Source organism: Petaurus breviceps, unplaced genomic scaffold, assembly GCF_028583685.1.
Source record: "Petaurus breviceps papuanus isolate PSGF00001 unplaced genomic scaffold, PetGlider_PUasm1.0 37, whole genome shotgun sequence".
NCBI classification, from domain to species: domain Eukaryota; kingdom Metazoa; phylum Chordata; class Mammalia; order Diprotodontia; family Petauridae; genus Petaurus; species Petaurus breviceps.
In genome coordinates, this window is record NW_027186296.1 from 69113638 (window position 1) to 69129975 (window position 16338).

Below are 16338 nucleotides of genomic sequence, written 5' to 3' on the forward strand. Positions count from 1 at the left end.
AAGGGCAGGGAGGTGAGTCCTAGGAATCACAAGATTATAGACACAGTGTGAAGAAACCACAGGGCTACCCAGCCCATCCTCCTCATTTTACAGATGAAAAAACTGAGACCCAGAGAGCTTAAGTCATCTGACTAAGGTCACATAGGTGTGAACTGGGATTTGAGCTTAGGTTTTGTGACTCAAAGTTGAATGTTTTTTCTGCCCATCATTACTCAAGACAGTCAATGGTTTGAGGAATTCTGGAATGGTTAAGGAGAATGAAGTGGTTAAAAGACCTTTGACTTTGGGGGTGGCTAGGTGGCACAGTGAATAGAGCACTGGCCCTGGAGTCAGGAGGATCTGAGTTCAAATTTGACCTCAGATACTTAACACTTACTAGCCATGTGACCTTGGGTAAGTCACTTAACTCAAATTGCCGTGCCCTCCCCCCTCCAAAAAAAAAAGGCAAAAAAATTTTTTTTTAAGACCTTTGGTTTTAGCAATATGGAAGTGATGACTTTCAGAAGAATAGTTTCAATTGAATGACTGGTACAGAAGTCAGAGTGCTGAGTTTTAAGGAGAGGAGTGGAGAGATAGATAAGGCAATAGCTCAGACATGAATTGAAGGTCTGCATAAAGGTGTTTATAGGAATGGAAAGGAAAGGAGAGATGCCTGAGATACTGTGAGGAAACCAATGACATGAAACTTGTAATTACATTTTAAAGTTCATCCAGATACTACATATAAAACAAATATCCCCCATTGTGTTCTTTTCTCTGAGTGTCTCAGAAGAGTCCTCGATTTTACTCCTATCTGCCATGGTATTGACAATGTGCCTACTGAGGGCCTGGCTGATGCGGTAGCAAAGATCCCAATTTGGAAAATCTGATAATCAGCCATTGCCCTTGACAAGAGCCTTGATTTATTTAATATCTTTCTCTCAAGAACAACAAACTGCTGATGGAATCATAATGGTATAAAGGACCTTGAGACACCCATCCTCCCTCTTGAAGTAAAACTGCATTGTAACCCTCTCTGAAGGAAGAAAATCTGCCCCATTAATTCTCTCTCTCTTTTTTTTTTTTTTAAAGCAATTGGGGTTAAGTAACTTGCTCAAGGTTACATGGCCAGTTATTTCTGGATGTGGTGCTAAGTATCTGAGTCCAGATTCAATCCCAGGTCTCCCGACTCTGGGGCCGGTGTTCTTACTCACTGTACCACCTGGCTGCCCTTCTCCCCCCCCCCCATTAATTCTCAAGCTCTCTTCCCTTAGGATCAGAAGGATGGAACAGATCTTTGTTGTTCATCCTTTCAGTCATGTCCGACTCTCTGTGAACCCATTTGGGGGTTTTCTTGACAAAGAAATTAGAATGGTTTGCCATTTCCTTCTCTACTCATTGTACAGATGAAGAAACTGAGACAAACAGGGTGAAGTGACTTACCCAGGGTCACACAGTTATTGTCTGAGATGAGAGCTGAACACCGACTGGGTGCTCTATCCATTGTGCCACCTACCTGGGTGGAGGAGGAAGGAAGATGAGCCTTGGTATGTGTCCACATACCATTAGAGGTCATCTAATTTATGCCCTCATTTTATAAGTGAGGGAACTAGGTCACACAGAAGTGGGCTGCTTGAGGTCACAAGGTAGCAAGCAACAGAGCCGGAATTTGAACCTAGGTCTTTTGATCCTCTGTGTCTATTAATTTCTGTTGAGTCAGCAGCTTAGTTCATCATTTCAGGGATTCAAGTTCCTCCCCTTTCCTTAGGGCTTGACTTTCTTCAGGCGTTATCTCAAGGTGAGTTAGCCTGTGCTTTGGTCTATAGAATCATAGGTACCGCGTCAGAAGTGATCTCCTCCAAACCCCCCACTTTACAGATAAGAAACCAAGGCCCATGTGGGCAAATAACTTTCTCAAGGTCAGACGGGTAGTTAGTAGCAGAGTCAGAATTTGAACTTGGGCCCTTCAATAACAAATCCAGGGCTCTTTCCGCTATGTATGGTTGAAGGGAATAAACATTTATATAGCACTTGTGTACCAGGTACTATGCTAAGCGTTTTTTTACAAAACTTATCTCATTTGATTCCCCACAACCACCCTACCAAGGTAGGTGCTATTATTATTTCCATTTTGCAGCTGAGGAAACTGAGGCAAACAAAGGTTAAATGAGTCGTCCAGAGTCACATAGCTAATAAGTATCTGAGACCAGATTCTTGACCCTGGGCCCAGCCCTCTATCCACTCTGGCTAGCTGGCACAAACGTGTCCTCTGCTCTAAGCCTTGCAGGCCTGAGAGACCTCACTAGTCTGCATGAAAATCAGAGAAATGGTGCTGTTGTTTTAAGCCAGTTTTTTCACATTTCTTCAAGTCTTTGCATTTGCTACCTCCTGGAGCCTTATTCACTTTTCAAACTAGGTCTAACTAGGAGACTGTCAGCTCTCGGCAAGAATCTCAACAGTAACATGGCAAAACGCACACGAACTGATGCAGAGTGAAGTGAGAAGAATCAGGAGATCATTGTGCACGGTTGTAATGAGCATCAACTGATGCACACTGAAAGACTTGGCTACTCTGATTAATACAATGATCCAGGGCAATTTCTAAGGACTCATGATGAAAAAATGCTATCCATTTCCAGAGAGAGAACTGATGAACTCTAAATACAAATTGAAGCATAATTTTCTCACTTTATTTTTCTTGCTTTTAAAAAAATATGGCTAATATGGAAATATCATTTGCATGATTGCACATGTATAATTGATAAAATATTGCTTACCTTCTCAGTGGTTGGGTGAGGGGATGAGAGGAAGGGAGGGAATTTGGAACTCAAAATTTAAAAAGAAAAGAATGTTACAAATAAATACATTTTTTTAAAAAAAGGAAAAATGAAGAATCTTAACAGTACACTTAACAGTGCACTTGAACCAAGTCATATCTTTTTTTTTTTGCTTTTTGGAGGGCAAATGGGGTTAAGTGACTTGCCCAAGGTCACAAGGCTAGTTTTTGTGTTAAGTGTCTGGGTCAGATTTGAACTCAGGTCCTCCCTGACTCCAGGGCTGGTGCTCTATTCACTGCACCACCTAGCCATGCCAACCCAATCATATCTCAAACCACACTGATAATGAATCTCCAATGATCTCAGCTGCTTTGTATTTGACTAGTGCTCCTCGTGCTTTGACAGTCTCCACACATACCAATTTATGTTTTGAATTATGCTTCTTGAATACTTGAGTCTTTCAAAGTCTCTGTCTCAAGTCCAGCAAGTCCTTTCTAGAGCTTGAGCTGCCTACATGTTTACTGACTTAAGTCCATTATCAATGATGAAGGTGACTGATCCAAAATGGAGCATATTTGGTCTTGTGAATGTATTTTTTTGAACCATAAATTAAAAAGTCTAGAGGATTTCTTTGTTTTCCAACCTGACATCATCTACCTTAATGTGCTGGATGTGTTTTGGGTAGTGGGGAAAGAAGTATTTGGTCTGAAAAGGTCAAGTCATGTATGAGCCCCATCTAGGCTCCAAATTGCATCAGAAATTCTAAGGAAATTTTCTAACCAGGTAGACTGGAAAATTCTTGGTTGGCTGGTTAATTGGAGACATTTATAAACTATATTATTTTCCTAAGTGTTCTTTTGCCTAGGACTTGCTGCAGGTCTCACACTGAGAGTTCTAGCTACATCTCTTCCCAAGCCAGCTATCTGGCCCTCAGCCCAGCTTGCTCTCTGGACAAGGTTAGTCTCTGGAGAATTGAGGAGAAGGCGTTTGCTCAGTTATTAATGGGAACTGATCTGATTACACATGGGCTAATTATATTTTACAAGTACTAGGAGATATGCATGACATACAGAAACCTATACATTTTTTTAAATCATGCAAAACCAAATGCAGTTACTCTTTTACAGAGGTTGAAGCTTATTTGGGGAGGAGAGTATATATGTGACAGCATGACAGATGTAAACCATGACACTCATTCAGTTAGAATGGAACAAGAGAGAATCCATTTTCTGACCTCCTGGAGTGTCAATGCTGAATACCCAACATGATTTCTAATTCAGATGACATGTGGTAGACACCATCTCATATACTTAGGAGAAACCCCTCTATGTAGTCATAGATTTAGAGCTTGAAGGGACCCCAGAGGTCATTTTATCCAATGCTCATGGTCACACAAATAGTAAACATTGGAGATAGTATTTAACTAGATCTGCTGACTCAGGCCCATGTTCTCGCTACAACACCATATTACCTTCCCTTCTTTCCCAATTCCCCAAGCAAGGACACATGATAGGGGAGAGGCCTGTCAAATACACAAGGACAAGGAAAACAGAATCATAGAATTTAAATTACAGGAGATCTTAGGGATCAACTTGTCTAATTGTCTCATTTTAAGATGAGGAAGAAAGAAAAGTTATATTAGAATTAGAGATTTTTATTTTTTTTTTATGTCATACACTCCTTGACAGTCAAATGAAGCTTCTGGACCCTATCTCAGAATAATGTCTTTACATGCATAAAACAAAATACAAAGAATTCCAAAAGAAATCAATTGTGTTGCAATATATTTCTCAAAATATTAAGATTGAGAACCTCTGCAATTAGATGATATCTAATCATTAAATTGTAAGCTCCTTGAAGGCAAGGACTGTCTTTTGCCTCTTTTTGAATCCCAAGCTCTTTGTATAGTGCCCCAGCACATAGTGGGCACTTAAATGTTCATTGATTACTATCTAAGGTCCCATTCAAGCTCTAAATCCTTTGATATGGTATAATGATTCAATCTGGTTTCAAAGTAGGTTAAGTTGGCTCTTGTCTGAAAGAGTAGCACTGAGGCACCCTTAATCTTTACTCATTTCATGTGTGGGGAAAAATATCCTCATGACGGGAAGTTGTTATATTTATCTTGATACTATTGAGCAAGGAGTCAAGATATTTGTTCAAGCCCTTAGATTCATGTGCTGTTATTGCTTAAGTCATAATGTATCTCCCTCCATTTACCAAGATATTGCTCTGAATCCAAGGTCTGTTCTTTTTCAGTAATGGAGATGGATATATGCTGATTCATGCATACTAACTCATTTGTTAATCCTTGTTACTAAAGAAAATTCTTTGTTCATTGGTTGACTGGAATGAGATAAATAAACCATGGGAATAAGGTAAAATTGACTGACCCACATGGAATTTGAACCAATGGATTTAACTTCACTGGCATCATACCTGGACTATTCAACATGGTCATAATGTTTTCAAATTTACATGTCCTTCATTACTTTCATATTAATCCTCATAAGATCTCATCTACAGGAAATTGATATCTTCTTTTATTTTTAAATAGATGGGAAATATTCAATAATTCACACTCCTCAGACTTGCAAGCTCAGTTACATTTACTAGATATTCATGAAAAATTCTACTGATGGCACAATTGCTCTTCAATTATATGGTCATCTGTTGGGGGACTTCAGTCATCTGGACATCTGTTTGAATTCCCTCCCTGCCAAAAGTAGAGATGCTAATAAATTCTTGGCTTGCTTTAATGATGACTTCATTTGTCAAACTATGGAGGAAGCAGAAAGAGGAGTTACAAATCTCAACTGGATTGTCATTAACAAAGAAGTTGCTGAAGTAGAAATGTTGGGACATTTGCAGGAAGTAACCACTCTATTAAAGAGTTTGTGATAAAGGAGAGGGAATCTGGATTTCATCTGCCAAGCCCCAATGATTTGAAAAAAAAAAAGTTTATTTCAAAAAGTTCAGAGAAAAAGAAAATGGGAATCCATGGACTAAAATTTTGTAGGGTGAGTCTGTTTGGTAAGAAGGGAAAACTCTCAAGAATGAAATTCTGAAGCTACAAAGAGAAAAGATTCTGATGAGGAAGAAAAGGGAATGTTGTCCAAAGGAATCAGTGTGGATGTAAAAGAAACATCAACTCAATTTAGATTTTTAAAAATACATGGAAATTTTCATGTTATTTGATGTTTAAATTCAGAATGAAAAAATTAAAAATTCATGTACTTAAGATGTAAAATATAAAACCATGGAATGGTCCTCTAAGAACAATGTAAAAAATGCTAGAGTTCGGAATGAGCTGAGGCTGATAAAAAGTGCAAAGGGAAACAAAATAATCTTTCTTCAGTATATAGGGGATAAAAACAGGATATAAGGAGTAGATCTAGATCTGCCTTTTATAGTGATTAAGATGGTGATAAGAAGCAATTGGGAGAAATCAGGAATATTTAATTTTTATTTAAAAATTTCTCCCCCAACAAATACAAATAAAAATGATAAACCTACAGTAGAAACCCAAGATAAGCAGGAAAATAAGAGTTCAGGTCATCAAACCCCCCTGAACTACATGGTACTGAAAAAAAACTGGTAAAAATGGTTATTGAATTAGTGATCATTGAAAGACTGTGTAAAGAAACAGAACAGATACTCATCTACTGGGAAATGGGTAACCAAATTGTGCTACATGAATGGAATGGAATATTACTGTGCTATATGAAATGATGATTATGACAAATGCAAAGAAGCATAGGAAGACTAATGTGAACTGATACAAAGTAAACAGAACCAAATACACACACACACACACACACACTGATTACAATAACGGAAATTGAAAGGGCAACCACAAAACAATAAAAATGAATGTTGTACAATTGAAAAAAGCATGTTTGACTCCAAAGAAAAACTGAGATCTTCCCACTCCTTTGCAGATGTATGGAACACTGAATATATTATAAGGAGACTTTATTTTTTATTTTCTGTTTTGTTGATATTTTTCTCTTCTTTTTCTTTTTTGGAAAAAAAAAAATTTGTCATATGGTTTAACTCCCCGAAAGAGGACAAGGAGAAGGCTATAGGGAGAAATAAGTGAAATTTTTAAAAAATGTGTGAAAATGAGAAGGGGCACACAAAACTGGAGAAGAACGAACCTTGACTTATTTTTTTGAAAAAGGAAGAGTGGAATCCGCAAACTGTAGTCCAACGAACTTGACTTTTCCTTCTGTAAAGATTTTGGAGCATATTAAAGGCATGATTAATGAAAATCTAGAAAAGGAAACAGTGATCAATAAAGAGTCAGCATGTCTTCAAGAAGAGACCATGCCAAGCCAATTTCACTTCCTTGTTTAATTGGATTACCCAATAAGTAAATGCTATAGATAGTTTACCTAGATTTTAACAAGTCATTTGATAATGTTTCTCATTATATTCTTGTAGAAAAGATGGAGAAATGTAGATTACACAATAGTACAGTTACATGGATTTGAAAATGGCTAAATAGGTGGACTGAAAAAACCCTCATTAGTAGCTCAGTATCTATAGAGAAGTGCCTCAGTAGTCTGTTCTTGGCCCTACAGTATTCAAAATTTTTGTCAATAGCTTGTATAAAATTATAGACAACATAAATATGGGAGGGATAGCTAAAACTTTGGATGACATAGTCAAGATCCAAAAAGATCTTGATAAATCAGATTGTTGGGCCAACTATAGTAATATGCAAGTTAATAAAATTAAATACAAATTCTTTTACCTATGGTCAAAGAATCAACTTCACAAGGGTAAAAATGGGGTATTCTTGGTTAGATAATTTATATGAAAAAAAATAGGATTTCTTTAGTGGACTTCACATTCAGTTTCATTCAGCAGTCTGGTGTGATGGTCAAAATAACTAATGCAATTTTAGAGTATTAAGAAAGACATACTATTCAGAAAGGGGTTAGGTCTCATCATGCTCTGCTCTGGTCAGACCACACATGTGGAGTATTCTCTCCAGTTCTGAGGAGCACCTTTTTTTTTAAATTTCTTAATTGGGGTTAAGTGACTTGCCCAAAGTCACATGGCTAGTAAGTGTGTCAAGTGTCTGAGGCCAGATTTAAACTCAGGTCCTCCTGACTCCAGGGCCAGTTCTCTATTCACTGCACCACCTAGCCTCCCTGAGGAGTACCTTTTTACAAAGGATAAGTTGGATAACTCAAAATTTAAAGCTCAAAGAGATCTTCTTGCAGATGATGAAACTGAGACCAAGTGACGTTAAGTGACTTGTCCAAGGTCACAAAGCTAGAAAACAGAGGAAACAAGATCTGAACGCAGATCCTTAGACCGTCATCCAGCGCTCTTTCTTGTGATACTGTGCTGTAATAAGAGGAGGACAGACAGGATGGTGAAGGACTTCTAGGTCCTTAAATATGAGGATCAGCTGAGGGAACTGGAGATGTTTATCATGGTGAGGAGAAGACTTAGGAGAGACATAACATAAACCAGTATTTTAGTAAATTGGAAAGAATTCAGGAGATGACTTCTTGATCAAGGTTTGGTCATTGGAGGACTTAGACATCTGAGGCAGTACGTGACACTGTCAGAGTATAACGTGGCCATGGACACCATCTTAATTCACCCCAGTTCCTTAAGATAGCCTGAGCTTTCTACGTAGTCTTACTACAACCGTCCATTCTGGTCTGTGCCCCCTAGCATTCAGGACCTCTGCCCTTTGGCCTCCAAAACAAAACTTTGCCTATGGAAGCTTTGATGGGTCATGGTAGGCAAAGCAAAGACCCTAGGGAAAATCATTAATCTTTCCCTATACTCATTGTCAGGGCCACAAAGTACACAGATTCTCTAATAATGGTGCCTTATTTGGCCAGCCTCTCCTTGGATTTAAATATTCAGGATTTTCTTCTCTTCACCAAAGTGACAGACTCATAACTGGCCATATTTTACAAAATTCTAAAGCTACTGAAATCGGGAAGTGTTGATACATATTTGGTAGGGACAGAGATTCTGAAAAGGAGATTCTCAAATGGTATTTTTAAAAGTCATTGAAAAAATAAGTGAAGCATCATAACAAAAACAGAAAGAACAATGGTCTGGAAAAATCAGGCTTCGTGTTTGTCCTGAGTCTTCCATTCACTGTGTTAGTCTAAGCAAATTAAATCTCTGGGCCGCAGTTTTCTCATTTATCAAATGCAGGGTTTGGAGTTCATGGCTTCTAAGGTATGTTACAGATCTAACTTTCCATGAGTCAGTGATTTCTGGTTGTTTATTAAAATTTCATGAAGGAAGGAAGAAAAAATTTCTCTATTCCTGTGAAAGAATTGTCGGAAAGCAGAAAATCTATTTCTCTCCAAAGCTGAAGATTCTGATTGCATGTTAATAACCATGAAGGATGCTTGCATTTCTGTAGTGGTTTATTTAAAATTTATTACTTGAACCTCTCCAACAAAAAAAAAAACCCAAACAAACCAACAAAAGTTTGGACTGGGTTGTACAAATGTTGCCTTGGTTTTAATGAAAAGGAACTGAGATGGAGATAGATTATTGTGACATCTATCTACTTGGCTTAGAAGCTAGGCCTTGGATCTCCATCTTCTGGATCTAAGAGCAATTCTCTGTCCATTTTAGCAATAGTCTGTGTGATACTGATTCTGAACATATTCCAAGCTTCCTTTTCCTTTAAAACTTTGAAGTAGGAGTAATTCATCTTTGGCACCCTTCTTTCTTCACTCTACCCTACAAAGCACCCCGGGTGCTTATGATAACCTGAGCTTCCTACGTAGTCTTACTATAACTGTCCATTCTGGTCTGTCCCCAATAGCATTCAGGACTTCTGCCCCTTGGCCTCCAAAACAAAACTTTGCTTATGCTGTATCTCATTTTTACGTGGGTTTTGCTTTCAGATTTTCGATGTGACAGCTAGCTAACCTGGTATAACTAATTCATTCAAATATGCTAAGTAGAATTTAGGATATCCCTTTGTTCACCCTTACCCCAAAGTCAAAGTCCACAGCTTTCCCTCCCTTCCCAGTTAATGTCTTCATTTTGACATTGATCTTGTAGAAGTGATTTCTCTAATTTTATACTTCTGCACTGATTTCTGGGACTCATTGTGAAAATGTTGATGGCATCCTGAGATGGTGGAGTCCATCAGTAAATCCCCAACTCAGCTCACTTGAGATGAGAGAGGAAGGAATTTTGCTGATGTGGTGTGGCTACAGTGAGGATTGAACTCATGTTCTTAAAGGAGCCCCTGTGACTTCCGTAGGATTTTTACCTTCTAAGATTATCATGGGTCTACTTATGTGTCTTGTATCTATTTATATTTATACATGTCTTCCCCACTCCTTGCCTCATAGTATAGCCTATGGTCATATTATATCTCCACTTTTAGTTTATAGCTAAGTTGAGGACAAGGACTATGTCATTTAAAAAATCCTTGTATTTCTAGTACCTTGGTACCTACCATGGTACCTTGCACAGAGAAGGTGCTTAAAAAAATGCTTGGGTGGTCACTCCATGTTATTGAAGGCATTGCTGTGTTTTAGCAAAAAATTATGACTAGAGGTCTAAGCCCTATATCAGGGGTGGAGAACCTATAGCCTCAAGGTCACATGTGGATAAAGGGCCCCACTTGAGGACCTAGAGGGCTACATGTGGCCTCAAGGCCACAGGTTTCCTATCCCTGCTGTATATGATAGAATGGAGTAAATTCTTGCTCAGTAGATTGTCCAGGTATCCCCGATATTGCTGATATGAAGTGAGCTGTTTTCATTTTTATTTTTTTCTTATTTACATTTCAGAGGATAAGAGAATTACAAATTTAGAGCTAGAAGGCCCTGGGAGGGCATGTAGCCCAATCTACTCCTTTTTTCATATACCATTTGCAAGAAACCTTGTGCAGCAAGTACCTTTTGTCCCCTGCTTATTTCTGGGTCTTTAGACACCAAAGAGAGAAAGAAGGAAACCAAGAACCTAACAGTCCCTGGGAGGGCTGTGATAAAGGTCAGTGGTCAGGATTGGAGTAGGTCATGCTTCATGGCAAGACCTTTCCAATGGAATATGAAAAGCTTTGTGATGTTAGCCTTTCTGGGCCCTCCAGGGCACAGCCAAGACATTGAGAGAAGATGAAGAGACTTTATTGGCTGCAGAGGGGGTAGGGGAATTTTTTGAAGCCAGCTCATGGAAGTACCAAGTGAAGGACTGGCCAGGAGGGGATTGCAGGCTCTCTAGGCACAGGGGTCAGTGATCAACCCTAGTCATGCATGGAGACAGCATGAGGTGATTAGCATGAGGTGGCTTCCCTTCCTCTGACTTTGAGTCTCAAAATGCTCACTAAAGGAGCCTTGGGACTATCTGTTCCTATGGTAAAAGCAGGGGTCAGAACACAGAAAAAAGGTGGCAGGGAACTGAAAATCTAGCTTTATCATGGCAGCTTGTGTAACCCTTTACTTGTGTTTTCACTGAGGCAAATCCTTTTGTCCTGTAGGTCAAATAGGTGGTTTCTTTGGAAATTTGATGAGAAGGGGAATGATATTGGGGATCCAAGTGGGTGGAACTATAATCCAAGAAAATTATGAGTTATTTTTTGAAGTTTATTCTTCTAGTCTTTAAACAGAGTTCCGAGGTATTTGGGAACCCTTAAATACCTGTTGCTTTACATATAAACAGTTTGAAATGAATGAACAGTTTGACTTTTGGGTTTTATATACTACTTTGCACAGGTAGACAACCCCAAGTGACTGCTTGAAACCTTGGTACCACTGTCCCAGGAGGATCCAAAACTGTCTTTGCAAAGAGACAAGTATTGCAATAGTGCATACATACATATATACACATTATATAAAAAATCATACATGTATACATAAACACTATATGCACATGCTATATATGCATATGATATACATGTATATGCTACATGTGTACATGCTATACATAGGGAACATGTATTATAATATATAATGTAACATATATGTAATAATATCACATATACATACTATATACAAGACAAGTATTACACTATTATTGTATATATTATATAACATACAATAAATATGTGTATATACTACATATTATATACAATATTACAATATATGTGTATACATACGCATATATATGCAAGCATATATATGTGTATATACACACATATACTTTTTATTTTTTGCAAAAGGATTTTCTTACCTGGCAAAGGTAGAATTGCCCAACACAGAGCAAGGATACATGAAGTAGGATCAGAACCGACAACATTTGTCATCAAGATAATACTCCCCATATGTTTCTCTATTCCTGAACAGTGAGGTTTGTCCCTGGTTCCCATCTCACAGCAAATAGCTCCAGCTCGAAGTGAGGGTCTCAGAAGGACAGAAGAACAACAGCCCCTCTCCTTTCCATTGCTTTTAAACCCCAATTCTGGATGATTTGGGGGGGGGGAGGCTTTTGAATGGGAGAGTTACTCAGATAATTGTGAAGACAAGTGTGTGACTTGTGACTTGAGGCTTGTCCATTTGTCTTTTACACACTTGCTATTCTGACTCTCCTCTCCCCTCTATTTTACAATCTTGTGTTGTTGTTGCTGTTTGCTCACAACTAGTCTTAGTTGCAGCAGAACCCATCATATGTATAAAGATGAGGCATCTTTGGTCCACAGAAGTTGAGAGACTTGCCCAAGGTCACACAGGTGACAAAGGAAGAATCTGAATGCAGGTTCTCTGACTCTCAATCCAGAGGGCTTGCCATTGGTTCACTTCATGACTCCAGTGCAATGTCTATTAGTCTGGGAGCTCCTAGAACCCATCATTCTGTTCCTTTTTTTTTCTTTTTGGAGGTAGGGCAATTGGGGTTAAGTGACTTGCCCAAGGTCACAAGGCTAGTTTTTGTGTTAAGTGTCTGAGGCTGGATTTGAGCTCATGTCCTCCTGACTCCAGGGCTGGTGCTCTATTCACTGCACCACCTAGCCTCCCCATTCTGTTCTTTACAGGACCCAGCTTAATAGCCCATTGCTAATGTTGGATAAAGGAATGAATGCTTGATGGGGACTGTGCAGATGAATAGGCCGATTATGAAGAATAAGCTGCATTTTGGAAATGTGCTTTCTTAAGAGAGTAGTCAGACAGGCTTTCAGAGAAGCTGTGAAAGGACTGTCTTAGAGGCAATGCCCTCCCTTTTGCTTGGATCTGAGCAGCTAGAGTAACTGAATTTTTGCAGGCCCAATTAAAAATGGCAGATGCTCCTTTTGTTTTTGTTATTGAGTGGTATTGGTTGGGTCCAACTCTTTGTGATCCCAGTTGGGGTTTTCTTGGCAAAGATACTGGGGTGGTTTTGTTATTTCCTTCTCTGGATGAGGAAACTGAGGCAAACAGGGTTAAGTAACTTGCTCAGGGTCACCTAGCTAGTAAATATCTGAAACCAAATTTGAGCTATGAAAGAAAGTCTTCCTGACTTCAGGCCTGGTGCTCTGTCCACTATGCCACCTAGTTACCTCAAATTGGATCCATAAGCAGTGCTCACAGAATAAATTTCTTACATAACAAATCCTAAATGGCAAGAAAATTCCAAGGTATTTTGTACTTATGTATGTGTTTTATTCCCACCTCTTTGTACCTCACCTCCCGCTTCCTGTACAGAATGTAAGTTTCTTGAGGACAGGGGCTGGTTGACTTTTTATCTTTTATCCCCAGAGCCTACCTAGCACAATGCCTGGCACCCTGTAGACACCTGACAAGTGTCTGTTGAATTGAAATAAGATTGAATTAAGACATGGAGAAATAGGTAAGTCAGAACTCAATTGAGAAGGGGTGACAGGGACTCAGAGTTAGGGCTTAGGCATTGACAGATTACATTTTTTTCCAGTTGAAGTGATTAATTTTATTATCAGATGGTACATCTGCTATTCAATTAAATGAGTTATTCAGAATGCATCTCTCTCCAGGGTAGAATAACTATTGAAAACCAAAATGATGAGTCAGCAGAGGCACTTGCTACATGCGCTGCAAAGAATAGCAAAAAACAGCTCACGTTGTATCACGTTTCAGGGTTTACAAAGTGCTTTCCCCACAACAACCCTGTGAGGTAGGTCAGTGGTCCATTGCTTTATAGAAAATTAATATCTCTTTTGGCTATGGGTGGATGGGCATTATGGTCTAACATCAGAAGCAGGGAAGGAAGAATTTTTATTTTCCTTCTTAATTTTGATATCATTACAGAAGTAACCAATCTGTCTCAGTGGATTTTGGGAAAAGAGGTGCTGGAGGGAGACTTGGTTTAGGATAACAAGGTAAGACAGGTTTCTCTGAAAATCAGATTCACTACCCATTAGGTAAGAGTTTAACATGAGAAAAGTCTGTAGGGAAGACATAGGTAAGAGAAGGAATCTGCACGATGTTGCCTTTTTTTAATCGATGAAAATAGTAACTCATCTGGACCATAATCTTTAGGAAAGAGGGAGGTTCATTCTGTCTTTGAAACAAGGAAGTATTTAGTAGCAGTACAGTTTACATGTTGTTAAATAAGTGTAAGTGTTGAGCATCCAAGCAGAATTCTGCTTCCTTCCAGTTTACCATACCCACAGAGATACCTTGTTTTTACAGAAACTCCCTCTTTTGGTGAATCCCCAAGTACTCTAGCTGGGAAGTGAAATTTTGAACTTTCTGCTCATCTTTGGGGTCTCCCTCCTTCCACTTTGGGAAACCTTCTCCCTAACCCTCCTTAGACTCCAAATACTCTCATGGTCTTCCCTAGCTCCTCTTTCCCCTCCTCAAATAATGTCTACACCGGGATATTGTAATAAAACTGCCCTTGGGAATTTGCACAATTTCAGGGCTCAAAACCTTCATCTAAAGGGACCAAGCTGTAATGATAGGATTTCAGGCAATGGCCAACAGGTGGGGGAGCTGCTTCTGGTCCTGAAACCTCACCTGTCCTCAGTTACCTGTTGCCCACCTGGGCAATGCTTGCATCTATGGCTCTGCTCCTTCATGCCCCTAGCACAGAAATTGTGCTGACTCCTAAGAAGATCACGTTATTGTCATTGATTAGGATTTTGTTCCCATGGGAAATGCTTGAGTACAGCCCACAGCCATGTTCTGTTCTTTTTTTTTTCTTTTTCCAGTATTTGTGGTAGATTGTTAGGAATTAGCCTTTGTCTATAGCGCTTCTTCCCCTGAATTCTTGGTTCTATTTCATTAATCCCCACAATGGTGTGTGAGGTAGGTAGAGGGCAGAGATTTTTTTTTAACTTAAACACAGTAAAATTAAACAAGTTTCCCTCAGTCATGTAGAATGCTGTTGAGGGAGTTAGCATGTGAATCCAAGTTTTGACCTCTAATTTCTATGTTCTAGTCCAATGACAAAATGAAGGAGAATATGCCTTCTCCTTTCTTCAAAAGCTCTCCAGGCACTGCAATATTACAGATAAACCTATCAATTCTGTGAAGTATTTGGCCAGTGGAATTATCCACAAGTTCTGATTGGAGGTTTGGGAGCCCCAGTTGTTTATGATCCAATGAGGGGAAATGAGGCAGGCCTCAGAATAACCACCTGTGTTTGCCTCTCTTTTCTGTCTTTTTTACTGCACTTTTGTACACAGATCATCATGGCAAAAGATCAAGAAAAGAATGGAACAATTAAATCAGCCTTCCCCAGCAGAAAGGCTACCCAACAGAGAACTTGGCAGGTGTTTCCTCTTTCCTGGAGCACACGGGGCTAGGATTTAAGAGCCAATTTCCAGCTTCCATCTCTGTCTAAAGCTTCCAAATGGAGCCCAGTTAGAAAAGCTGCAGGGGAAACTCATCTTAGATCAGACAGAACTGCATGTGGGTGGGCAGGATGAACTTAAGGGCTCTCCTCTCCTCTGCTCTCTTCTCTCCTCTAATCATGAGAAGATATTTATTTGCAAAACAAATTCACAAAAATGGGCCTTTTTTTCTTAGAAGGTGCTTTGTTTCTCGAGGTAGACTGCAAACTTGAAGGCTGCTGCATTGGTTAAATAGAAGAATTTATCCTGTAGCAGAGGAGAAGGGCCCCCCTCCCCTGTCCCACCTGCCTCCCCCAGGGACCTTCTCCTTCCTTCCATGGAACCTCAGATCTGGAATATTCCCTGGGAACTTTGCAGCTTGGATGATCACCTCTGTTTGTGCTTTCCATATGAGTGGGTGAACCGTCAGAAGTGTGCCCTGGAACCACTGCATATGCCGTTGTGCACCTGGTCAGCCATTGGCGACTATCTCCAAGTGGTGATGGTACTCTGGGAGGCTGCTTCCCCCTTGAGCCCACATCTGCAGATTGGCTTGTAAAAGCTAGGGTGGCTAGAATGCACCTTTCCAAGAAGGTAAGAAGCTATGAGCCTGTGATGTCATGGTCTCCTGCTTCAGATGATCTCTAAAGGTGTAGGTGATCGGTAATGAAGGGACCCTAGATCACCGAGGGATTAAATTTGTGACCCTTCCTGGTCAAAGAAAGGGTGCCCAGAACAGTTGTAGTTTTTGTCTTATTCCAAAATAAAATGAATAATGTTATTAATACCATGGATCACTAGAATGACAAATGCCACTGCCCTAATAAGTCTAGGGCCCAGAAGAAGTGGCCG